This window comes from Herpailurus yagouaroundi, unplaced genomic scaffold (assembly GCF_014898765.1).
Source record: "Herpailurus yagouaroundi ecotype Mexico unplaced genomic scaffold, PumYag 141, whole genome shotgun sequence".
In the NCBI taxonomy this organism is placed as follows: domain Eukaryota; kingdom Metazoa; phylum Chordata; class Mammalia; order Carnivora; family Felidae; genus Herpailurus; species Herpailurus yagouaroundi.
The window spans coordinates 31,320,184-31,341,048 of NW_024412396.1; the positions used below are offsets into that span (position 1 = coordinate 31,320,184).

At 44.0% G+C, this 20,865-nt stretch overlaps 1 long non-coding RNA gene across 1 annotated transcript; it reads right to left on the reverse strand.

Moving 5' to 3' along the window:
* Window positions 1-4,429: 4,429 nt before the first annotated feature.
* Window positions 4,430-19,382, reverse strand: LOC121031791 (uncharacterized). The gene is made up of 5 exons (XR_005790887.1): window positions 19,152-19,382; window positions 11,577-11,647; window positions 10,162-10,272; window positions 7,797-7,873; window positions 4,430-6,170 (listed from the first exon to the last, which is right to left on the reverse strand). It is a non-coding gene; the product is annotated as an uncharacterized LOC121031791 (long non-coding RNA).
* Between the last annotated feature and the right edge of the window lie 1,483 nt (window positions 19,383-20,865).

The following is a 20,865-nucleotide window of genomic DNA, read 5'->3' on the forward strand; positions in this document are numbered from 1 at the left end:
ATTTGTGATCTTGAGTGACATCATCAAACTCTCCTCTGCTATGGTTATACCAACTGACACCCCGCCCCCCACTCCACTGGCACGAAATGGAATCTGGGACCTACTAGTTCCAAAGCCAAGGCCATCTCCCCCATGGCCTGCCTCCTCTTTGACAACCCCCAAAGTCATGCCTAGGATTCACCAGGTAGATACTAGATACCTTTGCTTGAGCTGTGCCAGTAGGCTGTTGTGAACCTCCTCAGAAACACCAGGTTTCGTGGGGGGTGGGGGGGTCTGTTTGCCTCTAGGAATAGAATGTCCAGCCGGTCAATAAACAGTCACTTCTGGACAGACTAGGCCCTTTGGGAGACACACCTTGGCCTCTCCAGGCATCTAAAAGCAGGCAGAGAAGCGACTTCTGTCCACAGCTACTCCTTTGACCACTCTCCGGACACAACCGGGCCTCTGCTGAGAGGAAGAAACTGTTATCAGGGGACTTTGAGCCTTTGGCCTCACTGCACTGGGTTCTGCATGGGTGAACTCATCTTCCTGGTTGCTTACGACTGAACACTATTTGCCTCTGAGGAGAGATAGCAAGAGAAGACCCTGGCATCTCGCTGTCTCCTCATGCAGCCTCCTCCACTGGCAAAGCTCCCTTTCCTTGTTCCCTGCCCCTCCCTGGAATTGAGGGACACCTGGTTAGCCAAGGCCAAACCAGTCTTACGTCTGAGGTCTTCATGTATGGGCAATTGTGCTCTTACCAGGAAGAGACAAGACAGTCGGCCAGGGAGATTCACACCATGCAGTGTAGAGGGCTCCTGAAGGGGAGCAAGTAAGGCAGGTGTCCCAACAGGGCCTGCTCCGCCCACCAGCTTTGGGGACTCTGGGCGTCAGGGAAGTGCAGTTGGCTCCTGCTGAGCTCCTGACAGAAACCGTGACTAGAGATCCAGGAGTGAAGGTGGGCCTGCAAAGCTGTGGGTGGGCTCCGGGGGCGGAGGGGCAGTGAGCACAACCAGGTAGGAGAGCACATGACCAGCATCATCACACCCTCCCTGGACTCCAGCAGGTACGTATACCAGGCACGGTATCTACTGTCAGGCAAACATGACTGTGAGCTCACTGGGGCAAAGGCCATCATCTTTATAATGCACATAAGAAAACTACACAACACATAAACTGGAGAGCCATATAGGAATCAAGCCCAGGTTTCCTAACCAGACGTTTGAAAACTAGGGTCATTTCAGAGAACCCACAGAGTGATGTCATACTAGTAGCCCCAGAGACTGACTATCCCTAGGAAACTCAACGGCTGTCCTTCTGCTTTTAGTTTAAAATACAGAATTTGTCGGGGGTGCCTGGGTGGCTCAGTCGGTTAAGCATCCGACTTCGGCTCAGGTCATGATCTCGCGGTCCGTGAGTTCAAGCCCCGCATCAGGCTCTGTGCTGACAGCTCAGAGCCTGGAGCCTGTTTCAGTGTCTGTGTCTCCCCCTCTCTCTGACCCTCCCCCATTCATGCTGTCTCTCCCTGTCTCAAAAATAAATAAACGTTAAAAAAAATTAAAAATAAATAAAATAAAATACAGAATTTGTCTGAAAAATAAATAGAAGGCTTCTACTACAAGACTTCCAGATTCCTAGGCCTGAGAGTCAGGGACACTTTTGCAGTGCAAGTAATCAGCGTGACTTTGTGCTATTTTTCTCTTGTAAGTGTAGATTTCCAGAAGTAGCGCTCCTGCCAGCTTTAAAAAGGCACATCCCGGGGGGCACCTGGGTGGTTCAGTCGGTTAAGCTACTAACTCTTGGATTCAGATCAGGTTGTGACCTCACAGTTCATGAGTTTGAGCCCCACATGGGGATCCACATTGACAGTGCAGAGTCTGCTTGGAATTCTCTCATTCCCTCTCTCTCTGCCTTTCCTGCATTCTCTCTCTCTCTCTCAGAATAAATAAACTTTAAAAAAAAATGCACACCTGGGGCGCCTGGGTGGCTCAGTCGGTTAAGCGGCTGACTTTGGCTCAGGTCATGATCTCGTGGTCCATGAGTTTGAGCCCCGCGTCGGGCTCTGTGCTGACAGCTCAGAGCCTGGAGCCTGTTTCGGATTCTGTGTCTCCCTCTCTCTGACCCTCCCCCGTTCATGCTCTGTCTCTCTCTGTCTCAAAAATAAATAAACGTTAAAAAAAATAAATAAATAAAAGTTAAAGATAACTAATATTAAAAAAAAAAAATGCACATCCTCCTCCAGCATGTGTCAGGGTGGCTCCTGCTAGCTGAGAAGGTGACTTTCCAATTGGACAAGAGCACTTAGGACTGTGGTCCTTTCACTTGACTTTGCATAAGTAACACCCAGAAATTACTGCTCATTTGTTGGGTGAGATTTGATACTGTGGATATGTCTTTAAAAAAAAAAAAAAAAGCCCTGATCTCTTAGCCATACATACTGATCTGTCTATGGATGAAATAATGTGATGTCTGGGACTGGACTCAAAATTAAAACAAGAAGAAAAGAAGGGAACGGTTAGAGATGACACAAGATTGTCCATATTGGTACCTGTTGGAGCTGGGCTGTAAATACTCAGGGGGTTGTGATATTATTCTAACTACTTTTGTACATGTTTCAACATTTCCACAATAAAAGGTGAAAGGTGGAGGAAGAAGACACATGTGGAGGGCTTGGTGAAAACACAGCTCCTCAGGTCCCTACCCAAGGGGTGCTGAGTGAAGGTTAAGAGCCCAGGTATCTGCTTTCGTCAAGCTCCCCATGCACACTGAGGCCTCAGCATTGGAGCCCTGAGCCAGGTGGGGCTGGGTGGTGAGGGCAGAGAGGGGAGATCTTGGCGGGAAGAGAGGGTGTCCCTTGAGCACCCTTGCAAAGGCACCTCTGTTGTCAGCCACCATTTAGGCTACACTCACCTGTCAGTGCCAGGAATATGAATCGCCTCAGGCTCAGCCTTTTCATTCCCGCCCTGCATCACTGTCAAGATCACAATAAGAAGAGTGGCAGAATCTACTCGAGGAGCCAGTTCAATCTTTATTAAAATCTTTTTTGTGCACAATGTTCCCAATTTGTTCCTTTGTCCCTGGTATCTGGAGTCCCACAGCTTCTGATATTTGTCCTGCAGACGGAGTAAGTTTGACTGACACACCGCGGTGGTGGAAAAGTAGCATTCATATCCTGAAAATCTTTTCCATCCCGTAAGAAACATCATCCCCATAGCAAGCCTGCTGCTTTTGGCCCTCCTCTTACGGGCTCGCCCTCTGCCGCCAGCTTGGATGACCCCCACGGAAGGCTTTTAGCATGGCTAGCAGAGATGTTGGCAGCCCAAGCCAGGACAATATCATGGCTTCTCTGACAGGCCCAGAATTCAACTGAAAGTTAAATCCAACTGAACTTAACTCATGCTTGTGACCTAGAAGGGGTCTTCACTCTGTGTTGCCTTCAGCCCCAGGGTGGGCAGAGGTGCCTCACAGCTTCAGGGTCCATGCACCTCCCCAACCCTTCAGCCAAAGCATCTATCTCCCTCTGCTTTATTTACTGGGTGTCTAGGTATGGCCTTCGTTATTTTTAAAGTTCTGCTTCTTAAAAAAAAAAAAAAGATATATATATATATAGATAGATAGATAGATGTATAGATAGATAGATAGATAGATCTATATATCTATATATATATATGGAGTGCCTGGGTGGCTCAGTTGGTTGAGCATCTGACTTCAGCTCAGGTCATGAGTTTGAGCCTGCTTCAGATTCTGTGTCTCCCTCTCTCTCTGCCCCTCCCCTGCTCATGCTGTCTCTCCCCCTCTCTCTTTCTCTGAAATAAACAAATGTTAAAGTTAGATAGATAGATAGATAGATAGATAGATAGATAGATAGATAGATTGATTTTTTTTTTCTTGAAGTTTGGAAAGCACTGACTTTGCTGTAAGGGGAAGAATGGAAAATGAGGCTGGAGAGATGATACAGTTAGAACTGGGGGGGATATAAAGTGGTACAACCGTGTTGGACAACAGTTGGCAGTTTTTTTTAACATTAAACAGGGGTGCCTGGGTGGCTCAGTCAGTTGAGTTTTGATTTTGGCTCAGGTTATAATCCCAGGGTCATAGGATTGAGCCCCATGTAGGATTGAGATTCTCTCTCTCCCTCCCTCTGCCCTTCTTCCCAGCTCGTGCACTCTCTCTCTCTTAAAAAAAAAAAAGGGGGCGCCTGGGTGGCGCAGTCAGTTAAGCGTCCGACTTCAGCCAGGTCACGATCTCACGGTCCGTGAGTTCGAGCCCCACGTCGGGCTCTGGGCTGATGGCTCAGAGCCTGGAGCCTGTTTCTGATTCTGTGTCTCCCTCTCTCTCTGCCCCTCCCCCGTTCATGCTCTGTCTCTCTCTGTCCCAAAAAATAAATAAATGTTGAAAAAAAAAATTAAAAAAAAAAAAAAAGTTAAACGAACACCATGTAATCCTGCCAGTCTACTCCTAGGAATTTGCCCAGTGGAAAGAGTCAATGGTGAGGAGGGTTTGAGTCTGGACACCTCAAAAGTCCTCAAAAGTCCTAATCATCCAGTAGGAGCCATGACCCATTCCCTGGGGCTGTAGACACTCGCAGAGGCAGGATGACTTGGACCCAACCCTTGTGCAACCAGGACGCTTTTGCATGGAAATCTTCCCATGGATAATGCCCATCTTTACATAGACAACCACGGAGTTCTGAGGGTCAGGCCCAGCCCAGGTGAGGGAATTCCTATGAATGTGAACATCTTTTAAGGTGATGGAGAAGATCGTCACAGGACAAGCCCTGCTGTGAAAGTAACCTGTTCCCTGCGTTGTAAATTGAAAACTGTAAAGGTAGCTTGCAATTATAAGCATTTATAATAAAAATAATAATAGGCATGATAACAGGCTTCTATTGAGCCGTCACCTGGATCCAAGAACTTAATTTGCTATTAACTCTACAGATATCATCTGATTCAGTAATTCCAACAATGCTATAGTCTTCCCATTTTACAAATGAAGAAACTGCAGTTCAGAGAGTTTAAGTAACTGGCCCAAGTTGACACAGCTGATAAGTGGCAAGGCCAAGAGTTAGAGGACAGCATTCACTCTTTTAATTCTTGGGGACCCGTGTGAGAAGTGACTTCTCTGCTGCCTTCAATATAATTGAAGAGATTAATGAAATTCTCAAGGTCAAGTTTTACACTTTGACCCACTGTTGTATAAACTCACAGGCCTGGTTATTTCTCCATCAGCCCCTTCCAGAAGTAGATAGAACAACAGTCCTCACACTCTTCACCATGTCCTCAGCAAAGCCACGGAGGTGTAAAGCAGGGATTCATTGGATCCTTGCCAGGAGACAGCGACATCATGTAACCACCCTAGGCTGCCTCCATCTGTGATGTCCAATAGGGATGGTCATTACTACTACCGTCATCATAATAGTTAACATGCATGGCTTGTTCACTCTGTGCTCTAAGTGCTCTTTCTTTTTTAAAGGTATTAACTCAGTTAATCACACAATTCCTTGAGATGGATACTATTATTACCTCATTTTACAAGTGAGAACTAAGGTCAGGAGAGTCTAATCATGCAGCAAAGATAATAGCTCTCAAGTAAAAGGGTCTCCCATCCCAGTTACACACAGACCCTGGGACAGAAAACAAGGCCTTGACATCTCCAAGTGGAGTGGGAGCTAAGCGTCCAATGGCACCTATAGTGGTCCCCCCTCTTATCCATGGGGGACATGTTCCAAGGCCCCCCAGGGAATGACTAGAAGCACATATAGTACCAATCCCTATAGATACTATATTTTTTTTCTTGTACATACATACCTATGATAAAATTTAATTTATAAATTAGGCATAGTAAGAGTCACATAGTAAGAGTCACAACAACTAATAACAAAATAGAATTATAACAATAGACTGAAATAAAAGTTACATGAATGTGACCTCTCTCAAAATATCTTATGATTTTTGTCTTCCAAATCCATCCCTGGAACTTCTGACTGAAATGAATTGCATGAAAGTCCATTTTTGTACTGCGAAAGGAGCACTGTACTCACCCTTCTTCCTCCTCTTGTGATGACATGAGATGATAAAACGCTTCCATGAAGAGATGAAATAAGGTGAATGACGCAGGTGTTGTGACGTAGTGTTAGGCTAGTAGTGACCTTCTGACAATCTGCTTCCAGACCTTGGGTGACCAGTGGGTACCTGAAATCACAGGAAGCATAACCACAGATAAGGAGGACTACTATACTGTGGCATGACTATGATTTTTACTCTGCCCACCATTGTTCCACAGCGCCCCTATCAGGCCTGAGGGTCCATGCCTGACCCCTTAAACACATGCTACCTCGGCTTATAAAACACACATTCCTTCTTCCTCTCCATGTATGTTATAAAACTGCCCCTCCCATGAGCCTCAGCAGTTGTTCAAATCCTGACTAAAAAATTTAAATTCAATAAACCTCTGGAAAATATCTTACATTATGAAGATCAAGTCAGATTTACAAGAAAATACAAGACAAAGAAAAAGCAGTTTCAGTGTGATTAATAATAAATGCTGGCACACCACTAAGTTCAACCAAATGCCTCTAGATTCTTCCAAGAGGCAGTTCTCTTCAAGGCAGCCAACTGTTGTGCCACCAGCCCTCCCAAATCCTCTCCTCTGTGCATTCAACACCAAAAGACCCAAGTCCTTTCACAGCAAGGAGGACTGATGTAAAACCCTGTCGTGATGTTCTAACAGTCTTAGCCTTTAACTCTCAAGGATCTGTGGAGAGTACAGGATTATGATCTCCAAAGAGTTTAGAGCTTGCCTGTGCCAAACCTGTTTTTTCCACTGTGAAAATCTTCATCTCTGTGGCATTATGTCACCTTGCAGAGCCCTTTTTGTAAACTGACTACATTTAGCTTTGGCCAAGTTACTTCGGAGTCCAAATCCACAGTGAAAGATCTATTTGAATTCTTCTCAGTTTCTAGCTCCTCAGAAATGATAGGCATTCATGTTTCATTCTCCTGCCTGTTGCCTCTTTGGGCTTATTTATGACTATTTTGGATTCTGAGAAAAGGAAATTATACATAAAACCTCCACTCTTTCCCACATTCCTGGTAACAAGGCAGTTTCTCTCACACCTCAGCGGCTCTTCTGGGAACACCCGCCAGTTTGCGATGATGGACGGGCCATTCTAGCCCAGGCTTCACAAGAGCCTGCTTCAGCTGGAGGGAAGCCAGCATCCCCTCAGATTTCACCACCTTCCAGGCTTTCACCACCCCCCCCACCCCAGCCATTCGTTTTCTCCCCAAAAACTTGGTTATTGAAACTGGCAAAATACCTCATGATTTTGTCTTCTAGATCCACCCTGGACCTTCACACAAGAATGAATTGCATGAAAGTCAATTTTGTATCATGAAAGGAGCATGGCACATCAATATGTCCTCAAAGCCCAGCCATGCCACCCCAGGATTGCTGGTCCTCTCAACATGTTGCATATTACAGATTACAGATCTGATCCAGAGTGTACCCTCTGCCTTTAATGCGCCTCCCAAATCCAGCTCCCCTGCTGTGACCTCTCTCCTCACCTAGCCCTGTGAGTTTGCATACCTAGAAACAGTAGAAGCCTGGTATTCATACACAGCTGGTTCTCAACTACCTCCTGGGCAGACACAAAATAACAACAATGACACCAAACACTCCAGTTACTCCATCATATAAGGAAATAGACACCATAAAGCAAAATGAAAGATATTCAATATGTGATTATCTGCATGAATGAGGGGAAGAACAAGGGGAATGACTGGAGGTATAGGGTATCAATCTATTAGTGAGCCACGCACCCTGTCTATATCAAGATGCCTCCCCATGCCTCTTGTGTTCCACGTCATGCTCCGTCAGGTTCTGACCTACAGGAGGCCTGGAGGAGAAGATACCCTCAGATTAGAAGACCCACTCAGGGATGATTGAAAACACACTTAGGAAGATTGGTTTTAGGCTCTGAAGTCTAATAGCGACCACTTTAACTACCCTCAGCTCCCTGGCAGCATGCCCCAATTTTATCTTCCTAAGTGGTAACTAACAACAATTTTAAACTCCATCATCTAGAAGCAGGGGAGCACAAAATATCCCCGCCAGCCAATTAATGGCAAGGAGAATGTTTAACCTCGCACATTCCACGATATTAAAATTAACAAGGAGAAGCTCATTTTTCACCTATTAAATTGGCAAATATGTTTTAAATTGCAATAAAAGGCATCTATACACAGCTGGTCAGTAATATGTATACCCTTTCGGAAAATAGTTTGGCAATATCAAAGTCTTTTAAAAATGTGCTAACCTTTGACATACCTCAAGGATGTCCCTTACGTCAATGATTATAATGACAAAAAAAGGACTGGAATCAACCTAAATATCCCATAATAGGGAACAGGCTAAATAAACCAGAATGTGTCCATATAAAAAATGACAGGCAATCAAAATGATGATGTAGAATACTTCAATGGCATGAGAATGCCAATACAGTGTTAATGAGAAAAGCAGGTAGCAAAATATTATGATCCCATTTTTAAATATATACATTATATACATATGTAAATGTGTGTATATATGTACGTGAATAGACAAAATCCTGAACTAGATGTTTCAGAAGGTTAGTAGTGGTATTCTGTGGGTTAATGATGGGTTATGAGTGGTTTTTAATTTTTTTGATGTGCTGTTCTGTATTTTCAGCATTTTCCACCGTGAATCTGCAATAAACCATCAGAATTTTATAATTTTTTTTATTTTAGAGAGTGCACAAGCACTTAAAAAAAGATACATAAGTTTATTAAAAATTTGAAGATAGTTGACAATTTATTGAAGTCAGAAAAATTAATATATAAAATCTAGAAAGGTGGAATTAGGAATTAGGTTTCAAAGGATTTAGAAAGAATTCCTCATAAAAGTTTTTAATATTACATTCCTTGCTAAACTGAGACTTGGAGGGCCTTTGGTATTTCACCCCTGACCAACTGCCTTGATAAATCAGTCAGCAGGAGCACATGAAATTGTGGATAGACAGGAGATGCATATTCATTCACTCTTAACCAAATGTAGCAAAAAGCACCATGTTTCCTACTAAGAAAGAGAATCTTAAGCAGTCTCCATGCTCAGTGCAGAGCCTGACATGGGGCTCGATTCCACGTCCCCAGGATCATGACCTGAGCTGAAATCAAGAGTCGGACACTCAACTGACTAAACCACTCAGGCACCCCTATCATCAGAATTTTGTAAAAGGCTATCACTTTAAAGGTGCATCATTATCTCTAAGGTGCTGACCAGTCTTCACTTTGAAGGAAAGGAAGAAAAAGTGGGGACCCTAGACTTAGCCAGGATGTTTCAACAGTGGTGGAGATAGAAGCAATTCTGAATGAGGTGGGACTGTACCCAAAACACAAGGCTGCTGCACCAACGTGCCTCTATCCTAGGTGGGAGTGGTGCCTTCTGAGGTCCTTGGAGAATCAGGATGTCCTGAGGTTGTTCTTGTCCTGTGCTAGGAACCTGCCAGTGGAGGCAGTGGTCTCCCTTCCCCTGGAAAACCTAATCCAGACTGTATACCAGCTCAGAGAATTCAGATAGAGTTGAAGGCCTCAGAAATGGGCAAGTACATAGCCATGCAGACACATGTGCTTAGCAACTCACTGGTCATCCAGAGGAAGGTAAGCAGAGCAATAGAGGCATTCAGCGTGGGGCCAGCTCACTCTCTGGAAGTCTTTCTGGCAACAGGACCAATACAAGTCATAAAAGAACGATCCAAAGAAACACATCTACTGGACCAAGTGACAGCCCTCCAGAGAAAGGGGCACTGTTTAAATATGGCCTTCAAATAGAAATAGTGTTAAAGGGGACACAAATCATACAGCTCTTGATTTAACTTACTATGCAACAAATTAGTAGTGAAAACATTTGGCAAAAATAAAGACTTATATGAAAATTAACCAATAAGACCCAAGCACCATGTCACATTCACATGAAAACAAATCACAGCTCACAGCCACACAAGGTTTGCAAAGCACTACAAAATGAGATATGTTGGTGGTTTAATGATTAAATATCATTATCTACACCTGACTATTTGTTAAAACCAAAGACTGGACTGAAATATGACCCCTGCTTGTTCAAGTGTTTCCTGAGTGATATATAAAGGTGAGGTCACATATCACTCACGTGGAGGTGGACAGGGATGTCCCAGTCAGATCAATGGCCAGCTGGGGTAGTCCCACAGATTAGTCTCATTCTAACAGAGCACAGCTCTTTCCCAGGGAAATGGGTCCATGTCTATCAAAAAAATGGAAAGAAGGGAATATGGAAAGTTTGGTTTGGAGACATCTCTTATCTGAAAGTCTTTGTCCCATCTGGGCACAGCCATGTCTCATACCACACAACAAATGCCAGAAGAAATTCTCCACCTTCTTCTGCTTAGTGAGGATCAGGACTGGCTAGATCAGATTATCAAGCGCTACCAGAGGATGGAACTCAGATCTTACCTCAGACCCGCACAGGTCAAACACACCCACTGGACAGCAGGCATCTCCCTCCAGTGGCCTATAAGCTCTACCCCCTTCTCACCAACCAGAAATATGTGAGGCTCACACAACCTGAATGAGTCTTGAAAAATAATCCGCAGTATTGTGAAGACAATGTGATTGAAGATACTAATTAAATAGGAATTCACTCTCTCACCCCTTTCCGGGAGCCCAGATCAGAGAAGATGGAGGGACTCCTTTTAGAGAGGGAGCTTGTAGAGGGCTCATGGGCTCCAGATGCCTCAACCCCCTGACCACACTTCACCACCCAGCAGAGATACTAAGTTACAGAAGAGCCACACTGGGGTGATGATACACATGCTAAATCCTTACCCGTGTGAACTAAGGGGGCCACAGAACTACTGCCTCATTCCCTGGATTCATGCCCTCAAGCTTTACACTTGGTGGGTCCATGAGGAGCCAAACCCTAAAATAGACAAAGATGGCCCAGGGCAGAGGGGTTCAGGAAGGCAAGCTGGCTTCCTGCCCCTCACTTTCACTAGCCACAAGACTATAGATTTCCAACAGAGACCCATATACAAACACACGTACACTCATACACACACACATACGCACACACATGCACACACATAGCATCTAGAAGGGAAATTCTCTCTTTTGCTTATAACCAAGTAACCTCATTTTCTGACCTTAAAAAAATAAAGTTTCTCTGAAGGTCTCAAACCTTATTAGCCACAGTGGGAAATGATGCTTGAATGGGGCTGTGATGGTCTCAGCCTCGGGTGTCTGTGTATGCAGCCATATTACTTAGCAACACCATAGCCGTTTAGGTTTAATTTCCTAGCTTGCCTGATAAGGAGGCTGCAAATGTAATTTGTGATGCTGCAAGCTGGGCAAACTCACTGGGCTATTAGATGAGTCACTGGGTGATCCAGGCCACTATGCCGAGCTCTACGGAAGAAGAGAAATGAACCCTGATCTGTGGGGCTGATAGCGCTCAGGCGGACACAATTTTCTAAGTGTCTCAGAGCTGTGCCTCCTTCCCTTCTGCTTTATGGTTTGGTGCCATTATTTATTAAGGGAAGCTTCACTCACCTCTCAACCCCTGTTAGAATCATCCTCCAGCTTTCTGAAATCCTCCTGGCAAGAGCTGCAAACTCACAGCCCTGCAAGACCAGACAGATAATAACACCAACAACAATAAAGCAAGCGTTTTTGAATACTTAGTCGATAACCATGTATTCTAGTTGCTTTGCATGAGTTATGTCTGTTAATTTTCCTAATAACCCCAGGAGGTAAGTACTACTGTTATTCCTATTTTCAAATGAGGAGACTGGGATTGAGAGAGGGTAGCAAGCAGCTATAAAATAATAGGGAATGGGGTGGGGGGCACCCTGCCAAAGGGGCTAGCTGTCATCCAGGGCCAACCAGCCCTCACCTGGACTGCCAGGACTTCCACTTTCCTAAAAGAAGCAGGAAATCCATATTTTTATATAAAATCCCATTGGTTCTAAATATCAACTAATTGAGTTGAGTTACTTATTAAGTAACTGTGAGAACCAAACCACACATGTCCACCAGCCAGATTCAGCCCAGGGCCTACCAATTTGCAACCTCTTCCTCATTACAACAAGTACACATACTCATCCATAAATACACTCCAATTTTTATCTTTGCTTCCATGAGCCACTGGTGTCTCAGCCTTTTGGTCACCATCACTTTGGCTGTATCCTTTCTAGAGCCTCAGTGGTAACTCCATTCTTCCAGTTGCTCGTGCTGGGTCTTAGAGTCATCCTTGCCTCCTTCCCTTCTCCCACACCCCACATGCAATCTGTCAGCAGGTCTTGTCAGCTCTACTTGAAAATGCATCCATAATCCCTCCACTTCTCAAAACCTACCATGACCACCCTGGTTCAAGCCACTCTCAGCTGTCTTCCCTGGATATCATGAGCCACTGGCTACACCCACCTACTCCATTCTTTTCCCACCTACTCCATTCTTACCAGACTAACCTAGCTGCTCCTGTAAAACCTAAGTCAGATCCTGCCCTTTCTCAACACCCCACAATGGCTCAGTAAAAGCCAGTGACTTAAATGACCCACATAGCCCTTCAGACCCAAACCCACTGGCCCCCACTCTCCTGCACTCCCTGCCCAGCAGACACACTGCTTCCTCCTTCATGCACTCCCACCTGGGCCCTGGGTGCTCACTGCTCCCTCAGAGTCTCTCCCCCCAGGTATCCTCTTGGCTCTCACCTTCTCTCTGCTCTGTTCAATTGCCAGCCAATTAGAAAGATCTTCCTGGGGGCACCTGAGTGGCTCAGTCTGTTAACTGGCCAACTCTTGGTTTCAGCTCAGGTCATAATCTCACAATTCATGGAATCGAGCCCCGCGTTGGGCTCTGTGCTGACAGTGCAGAGCCTGCTTGGGATTCTCCCTCCCCCTCTGCCCCTTCCCTGCTTGTGTGCTCTTTCTCTCTCTCTCAAAAATAAATAAACACTTAAAAAAAAAAAAAGATCTTCCTGGACCACTTATCCTAAATAGTAATCTGTCCATTCCTCTGCCTCAACATTTTATCATTACTGCATGCCATATGTTATCGTTTTGTGCTGTCTCCACTCCCATAGAATGCACCCTCCACAAAAATAAGGGATGTGTTTTCTTCTCTGCTCTATTCCTGGTGTCTACAACCATGCCTGGCACATACCCAAAATTCATTAAGTGTCTGTTGAATGAATGAAGAAATGAACAGTCCATACAACAGGCCCTTAGGATAGACTTCTCCATTCTCTGATGGCCACACATGACTTAGCCTCATCTTCTCTTTAGTCTGCATGCACCTCAGGCACAGAAGGCCTCCCCACTAGCTGTTATCAACTCCACCACCTCCACCATGGCCACTCCTTAACAATATGAGGTAAGTAAGTGCCATATTGATTGCTGGCTGAAAACTCAAAGAGATAGTCATTGCTCTTGCCCACCTGCTATGAGGAATAGTAACTTGTGATTGTGAGCATCTTGCTGGATGGAAGGAAAACTCACTCATGGCAGTGATGAATTCTGTAATTAGTCTTGATGAGACATGGCAGGCTTTGGGTGAGGGTGATTCATTTTAATTAATGATAAGACTGCATAAAAGTGTTTTGCCCATTTATCTACAGAATTTGTTGGCCTTATTTTTATTTCTCTATTTATTTGAAAGCCCATATATCCTAGGAAGGTAGATATGGTTCAGTCCTTAATATTTCTTTCACATAAACAGAAAGAGAGTAATATAGGCCTGTGGTTCCCTCTCGATCCAGATCCTCTGGAAAGTCTGGACAGAGCTGCAATGATTGGCTCAGGTCCCCTCTCCATGGACCTCGGGGCTCTCCTGTGCCCATCATGGCATAGTCAACCCTCCACAAGATCCAGATGCACCTCCGTCTAGGGAAGGGCCCATCCTGATTAGCCACAGGTGATGACCTGGATATGTATCCTTCCTTGGCCACCAAACACCCCAGCTCAACAAAGAGAGTAAGCCAGGATGCCAGGATGACCCTCCCCAGATCTGAAGCTTACTTGGGAAGGAAGCATAGCCAAGAAGCCAAGACATACACATGCATGGATAGAAGAGCTTCATCTCTGGCAGTTCTGACACTAAGGCTGTTGGGAGAGGATCTAGGAGGCTGTACAGAGGCATCACCCAGATGCCCATGGCGTCTAAGCCATGTGGGGAGAAGATGGACTTGGCACATGGAAAAGGCATTTCTACTTGACCCCTTTCTCTGTTTCCCATAGTCTTGCTCTCTCCACATCTTTTCTTTGCTGTCTCAGAACTCTCAATTCAATGTATTTCCTTGAATGTGTGTTAAAAAGGTCTCACTTCTGGCATACATGGCCTGCCTGTCATCACTACCTTGTCACCCCCAGCTACCTTTCTGAGGATATTATCATGGGGGTTGTCCACAGCCTTGCCTCCTCTGCCAGCCTGCCAAAATCAAGCCTGCAATTGTCAGGTGACTTCCCTTGTGCCTCCCCCCTCCCAAAGAGGGAGTATCCTTTCTTTTGGAGGAACGGGTAGTGGGAGGGAGAGAGCAATGTTGGGGAAGAGCTTGAATTATGGAGGGGATTGTTCTGGGGCTGCTGAAGGCATGATGGATATTGTAGATGAAGGCAAGAGGTTTTGCAATTTTTTTTTTTTCTGTGGTTTATGGAAAGGAATCCTCTTGACAGTTTTGAAGAAGGCTAAGCAATGGACTTCAGCTGCTTTGGGGTTGCCTTTGGCTCCTGGACAGTATTTCTTTTACCACATTATCCTCTGCTTGGGCCCAGGCTTTGAAAGGGTTACAAGCAGATTTAGATCCTCACTATGGGATGTTCAAGAAAAAAGGTTTGTCATCTACCCTGCCACTAACAGCTGTATGACCTGGGACAAGTCACTTGAGCTAGTGTCTTTATCTACAAAATGAGTGACTTGAAGGGAATAAACTCTGAGAACATATCAGCTCCTAAAACATGATATTTGAAAGTTCTATTCGAGGAACGATGATGATGATGATGACCTAGCATTTACTGCACTTCCATTATATGCCAAAAATTTTAAAAGCACCATCTTAAGAAAAAAGGCCTAAAGTTTTTATTCTGGGTACCATAATCACATGAGAAGATGAAAGCCTTTCAGAGTGATGCCCAGCTCCTGGGGCTGGGAATGGGACACCTGAGCAAAGCACAACGTGATAATTCTCTCCCCAATTATTGTTCCACCATGAATTCAAATGCAGAGACCCCTTGGCCCACAGAACCTTTGGACCACACAATACCCAGGAGGGATTGGAGGATACACAGGCCAACTTACTTTTTATTGCATGTTTCGATGCTATTGACCCAGGATTACTTGGGGGTTCTGCATTAAAGATTCTGTGTTTTTTTTTTTACAGGTTACTAGTCTGGCCACTGAATCCTTGCTGCAGAAACTGCCATCCAGCATGGACTTGCCCAGGGCCCCATCCCAGAGGAGCTGGGACAAGAAACAAGGCAGGCAGGAAGCCTCTACTGTTTGGGATACTGGAGTAGGAAGCAGTTGGGTTAACAGTCTCAGGTAGGAGAATGCAGGTCAGACTCAGCTGCTATCTTCAAGTAAGGATAGGGCCTTTTTGAATTTAATCTTGGCAATTTTACAAAAGTATGCAGAATCATATAGTGAACTTCTATTCATTACCCAGCTTCAACATTTGTCAAAGACTCACTGATCTTGTTTCATGTATCCCAACCCCTGCCCCTGCTCCACCCCACCCCCCACCACAGTATTTAAACACAGATCTCAGACAGGAAGCCATCTCACTCAAGAATGCACATCCTTGGTCCCCGCTCCACACCCACACATCATTGATTTTGCCTGCATTCTTTCTATCCTCTTTCCTATATCTTGCCCACAGGTCATACTTAAAATAAATAAGCTCTTCCTTCTTCTCTTCTCCTTCCCTGCCCCGTCAACAATCCCCTTCAGACCTGTAGCCTGCAACCTCTCCTGAGAGACTGATTCTTTTCTTTAACATAGGGGCTCGATCAAGACTCCCCACCTGATATGCTATTTCAAAGAGTCACATGCACCCCAATGTTTATAGCAGCACTATCAATAGCCAAGTATGGAAAGAGCCCAAATGTCCATCGATGGATGAATGGATAAAGAAAATGTGGTATATGTATATACAATGGGATATTACTCGGCAATCAAAAAGAATGAAATCTTGCCATTTGCAGCTATGTGGATGGAACTAGAGGGTGTTATACTAAGTGAAATTAGTCAGTCAGAGAAAGACAAATATCATATGACTTCACTCATATGGGGACTTTAAGACACAGAACAGATGAACACAAGGGAAGGGAAACAAAAAGCATATAAAAACAGGGAGGGGGACAAAACATAAGAGACTCAAAAATATGGAGAACAAATAGAAGGTTACTGGAGGGGTTGTGGAAGGGGGGATAGGCTAAATGGGTAAGGGGCACTAAGGAATCTACCCCTGAAATTATTGTTGCACCATATGCTAACTAACTTGGATGTAAATTAAAATAATAATAATAATAATAATAATAATAATAATAATAATAAGACTCCCTACCTGAGAAAGTAATTCCCTCAGCTCCTCACCCACAGTAGACATGACTCCCTTTGTCTCACTTTCCCTTTATGGCCATCCTCAAAGAAAAATCTATGGGGCACCTGGGTGACTCAGTCAGTTAAACGGCCAGCTCTTAATTTTGGTCAGGTCATGATCACACAGTCATGATACGGAACCCTTTGTTGGGTTCCATGCTGGTGCATGGAGCCTGCTTAAGATTCTCTCTCTCCCTCTGCCCTTCCCCCACTCACTCACATACCATGCTCTCTCTCTCTCAGAAAAAAGAAAAAAAAATTAAGTCTAAACTTGCCGTTTATACTTCCTCTCTTCCCATTCACTCCTCAGGCAGCTTTGGCAGTGATTTCCACATACTGAATCTAATGGGCACTTCTCCAGTGTTGTCCTGCTTACTACCCTGATGGGTTTGCCTACCTACCAATGTAATATAAGTTTATTGTGTTCAATCTGGAAAAGAGAGAAGGCAAATAGGAAAACTTAAGTGAGTACTGAATAAATAATATATGAATACTAAAATAGTATTCTCTATTATTCATTTTGATGTATCTGTCACCAGTGGGTTTTTTTTTTTAATTTATATATGAAATTTATTGTCAAATTGGTTTCCATACAACACCCAGTGCTCATCCCAAAAGGTGCCCTCCTCAATACCCATCACCCACCCTCTCCTCCCTCCCACCCCCCATCAACCCTCAGTTTGCTCTCAGTTCTCAACAGTCTCTTATGCTTTGGCTCTCTCCCACTCTAACCTCTTTTTTTTTTTTTTTCCTTCCCCTCCCCCATGGGTTCCTGTTAAGTTTCTCAGGATCCACATAAGAGTGAAACCATATGGTATCTGTCTTTCTCTGTATGGCTTATTTCACTTAGCATCACACTCTCCAGTTCCATCCACGTTGCTACAAAAGGCCATATTTCATTTTTTCTCATTGCCACGTAGTATTCCATAGTGTATATAAACCACAATTTCTTTATCCATTCATCAGTTGATGGACATTTAGGCTCTTTCCATAATTTGGCTATTGTTGAGAGTTCTGCTGGGTTTTTTTTATATATAAATTTTTTATATTTTAACAGCTGCATGGTATTCTATCACATGGTCATGCCATGATTTAGTCCTTGTTGTTGGATATTTAAGTTATTTCAACTTTTAAATATGAACAATTCTAGGATAAACATCCTCATAGATACATTCACCTTTTACATACATCTACCTTGATTTCCTCACATTCTCTCTTTCTGGAAAACCCATCTGGACATTGAGCACACCCATCTCTCATGGTTCTCTGAGTCTAACTATGGATGGTCTTTGGGAAAGTTCACATCTCTCCAGTGTCCTCACTGTGCTCTCTCTTGGCTGACTCAGCTCCAGGTACAACTTGAGCAGCCACTGGTCTGCAGTTGACTTTCACCTCTCTGCCTCCCGCTCAGACCTCACTCTTAAACTTTCATTTCTAGACATCTGCACTTGGGTGTCCCACAGGGATCTCAATGATGATGAAGGCTCTACTGCCCACCCTTCCCCTACCCCGAATACCCCCAAATGCCCATTTCTCTTATTATAATCTCAGTGATCAGTACTACTGTAATTCTCAGACACCCAAGCCCCAAAACTGGGGACTGTCCCACATTAATTGTCTTCAGTCATTTGCAAACAAACTGTTCAGGTTCTACCTCTTAAATTCTTCTGCTGTCTGCTTTTCTCAGACTCCACTGCCACTGATCTAGATTGGGCTTCATTATCCCCCCTAAATTAATGCAGTGGCCCCCTAAGCTGTCTGTCCTCCAACTCTGATTACAAACCACACTTCTCTGCTTAAAATCCTTCCACTAGCTTTCCAGAGCTACAGGATCAGGCCCTGGGCAAAGCATATAGGCAGGGTCTTCTGTGGCCTAGCCCCTGTCCACCTCTTTGACCTTCTTTCTCCATTACTCCCCTGTCCATTGTGGGCTCTACATATATTAGTGCTTTTTATCCAAGTGTTTCCCATATTTCTCCATATTATCTCTCACTAGACTTAAGGACAGGGCAGTCTTACTCATCTTTGCACTCTAATACACAACATGGTTAAACCAAAGGGAACAGTCATGTATGAGAAGATCTGGGTCTCCCTCATCAATACCAACTGTAGGGCTGTGGTGCTGTCTCCAGGGCAGCCTTGTCAGGGCACACAGGACCTTGCTCCCAGGAACCACCTGGTCTGGTAACCCATGAGTGGAGATAGGGCCTAATATCCATGAAGCCTCCTTGATACCCAACCCCTCAGAACTTCTGGAGCTAGGGTGCCCCAAACCAGCTCTCCTGGAACAAAGAATCCAGGCTTCTATACCATGGCCTCCTTCCTGTATTATTTCTATCTCTGGTAGTGAAATTTCCAGCAATGAAGTACTCACTGAAATATAGCTTCATTCACAGGGATGTTTCTATAATCTAAACAGTAAAAATAAATGAGAATAGGGAAGAGGGAGAGGAGAAAAGGAGGCCAAGAGGATTTTAAAGCCTTCTATGGGATCATTTCCATAGTTGTAAATGCTAGGAAACTGACACTCACCTACTTCAGGTTAAATTCCTCTTTGCAGCCCATATGGTTGCAGCTCCTTGCTGTTCATGGGAGAGAACCACACAAATGTGTTAGATCTAGAGCCGGGGTCTGCAAATTCTAGCCTGCTAGCCAAATCCTGCCCACACCTGCTTTTGTAAAGTCTACAAGGTACAAGTGTTTTTTATATTTAAAAACTTTTTTAAATGTTTATTTATTTTTGAGAGAGAGTAAAGAGCACGAGTAGGGGAGGGACAGAGATATAGAGAGACACAGAATCCGAAGCAGGCTCCAGGCTCTGTGCTAACACAGGACTCAAACCCATGAACCCCAAGATCATGACCTGAGCTGAAGTTAGACACTCAACCGACTGAGCCACCTAGGAGCTCCTGGTTTTTATATTTTTTAATGATTAAAACAAAAAAAAGAAGGTTTTATTACACATAAAAATTATATGAGATTCAGTTTTCAGTGTCCATAAATATAGTTAAATTGGAACATAGCCAGGGCTCCTGGATGGCTCAGTTGGTTAAGCATCCAACTCTGAATTTCGGCTAAGGTCATGGTCTCATGGTCTTAAGATGGAGCCCCGCATGCGGCTCTGCACTGAGTGTGGAGTTTGCTTGAGATTGTCTCTCTCCCTCTCCCTCTGCCCCTCCCCGGCTTGCACTTTCTCTTTCCCTCTAAAAATAAAAAATAAAAAAATGAATTGGAACACAGCCATATCTATTCATTTACATATTGCCTTATGGCAGCTTTCACACTACAATGGTAAAGTTCAGCAGTTGCAACAGAAACCACCATGATTTGCCAAGTCTAAAATATTTCCTATCAGTCACTTTGCAGAAAAAGTTTTGCAATCCCTGATCTAGCGTACCAAAAGGACTGAGAATTACAGAGAAATAAAGATGCAAAAATTCAGATGAAAGCAATGATTTCTTTATTTCATCCAAGAATTCACATACTTTATCTTTATCCTTTTTCCCCCAAAACTTACTTCAGCTGTAACGTTCAAAGATATTTCAAATAGTCATTACATGGGGCGCCTGGGTGGCTCAGTCAGTTAAGCGTTCGACTTCGGCTCAGGTCATGATCTCACAGTCCGTGAGTTCGAGCCCCGCGTCGGGCTCTGTGCTGACAGCTCAGAGCCTGGAGCCTGCTTCAGATTCTGTGTCTCCCTCTCTCTCTGACCCTCCCCCGTTCATGCTCTGTCTCTCTCTGTCTCAAAAATAAATAAACATTAAGAAAATTAAAAAAAAAAATAGTCGTTACAGACCCTATACTTACTTTTTTTCTCTTGGCTCCATATATGTAGATAAAGATGTATATATATATTTTAAAGATATATATTTTTAACTTTGAACAAAAGAAGTACAGGCACACATTTTTTAAAAAGTCAAAAAGCGACAGGTTTACAATTTAAGAGTCGACCCCACCTTCCCATTTACAAACAACGTCTTAAAAGATGGTTCACCTGTATCTCCTTGTAGTAACTTAACTAAAAAATGTGCTTAATTGCTCTTTCTTGATTGTTCAAGTTAGATGTTATCTAAACTGTGTCGTCACAAATGAAGATAGAGGTTATCTTACAACTTTTAGTTAACTCAGTAATCAGTGTTTACTTTATGACTGTGTAAATATTTCTCACCACAGAGACAAGTAGCATTCCATGGTTACGTTTCTCACATCCATATTTTTGTTTTCTTCCATGTTTTTAAAAGCTAAG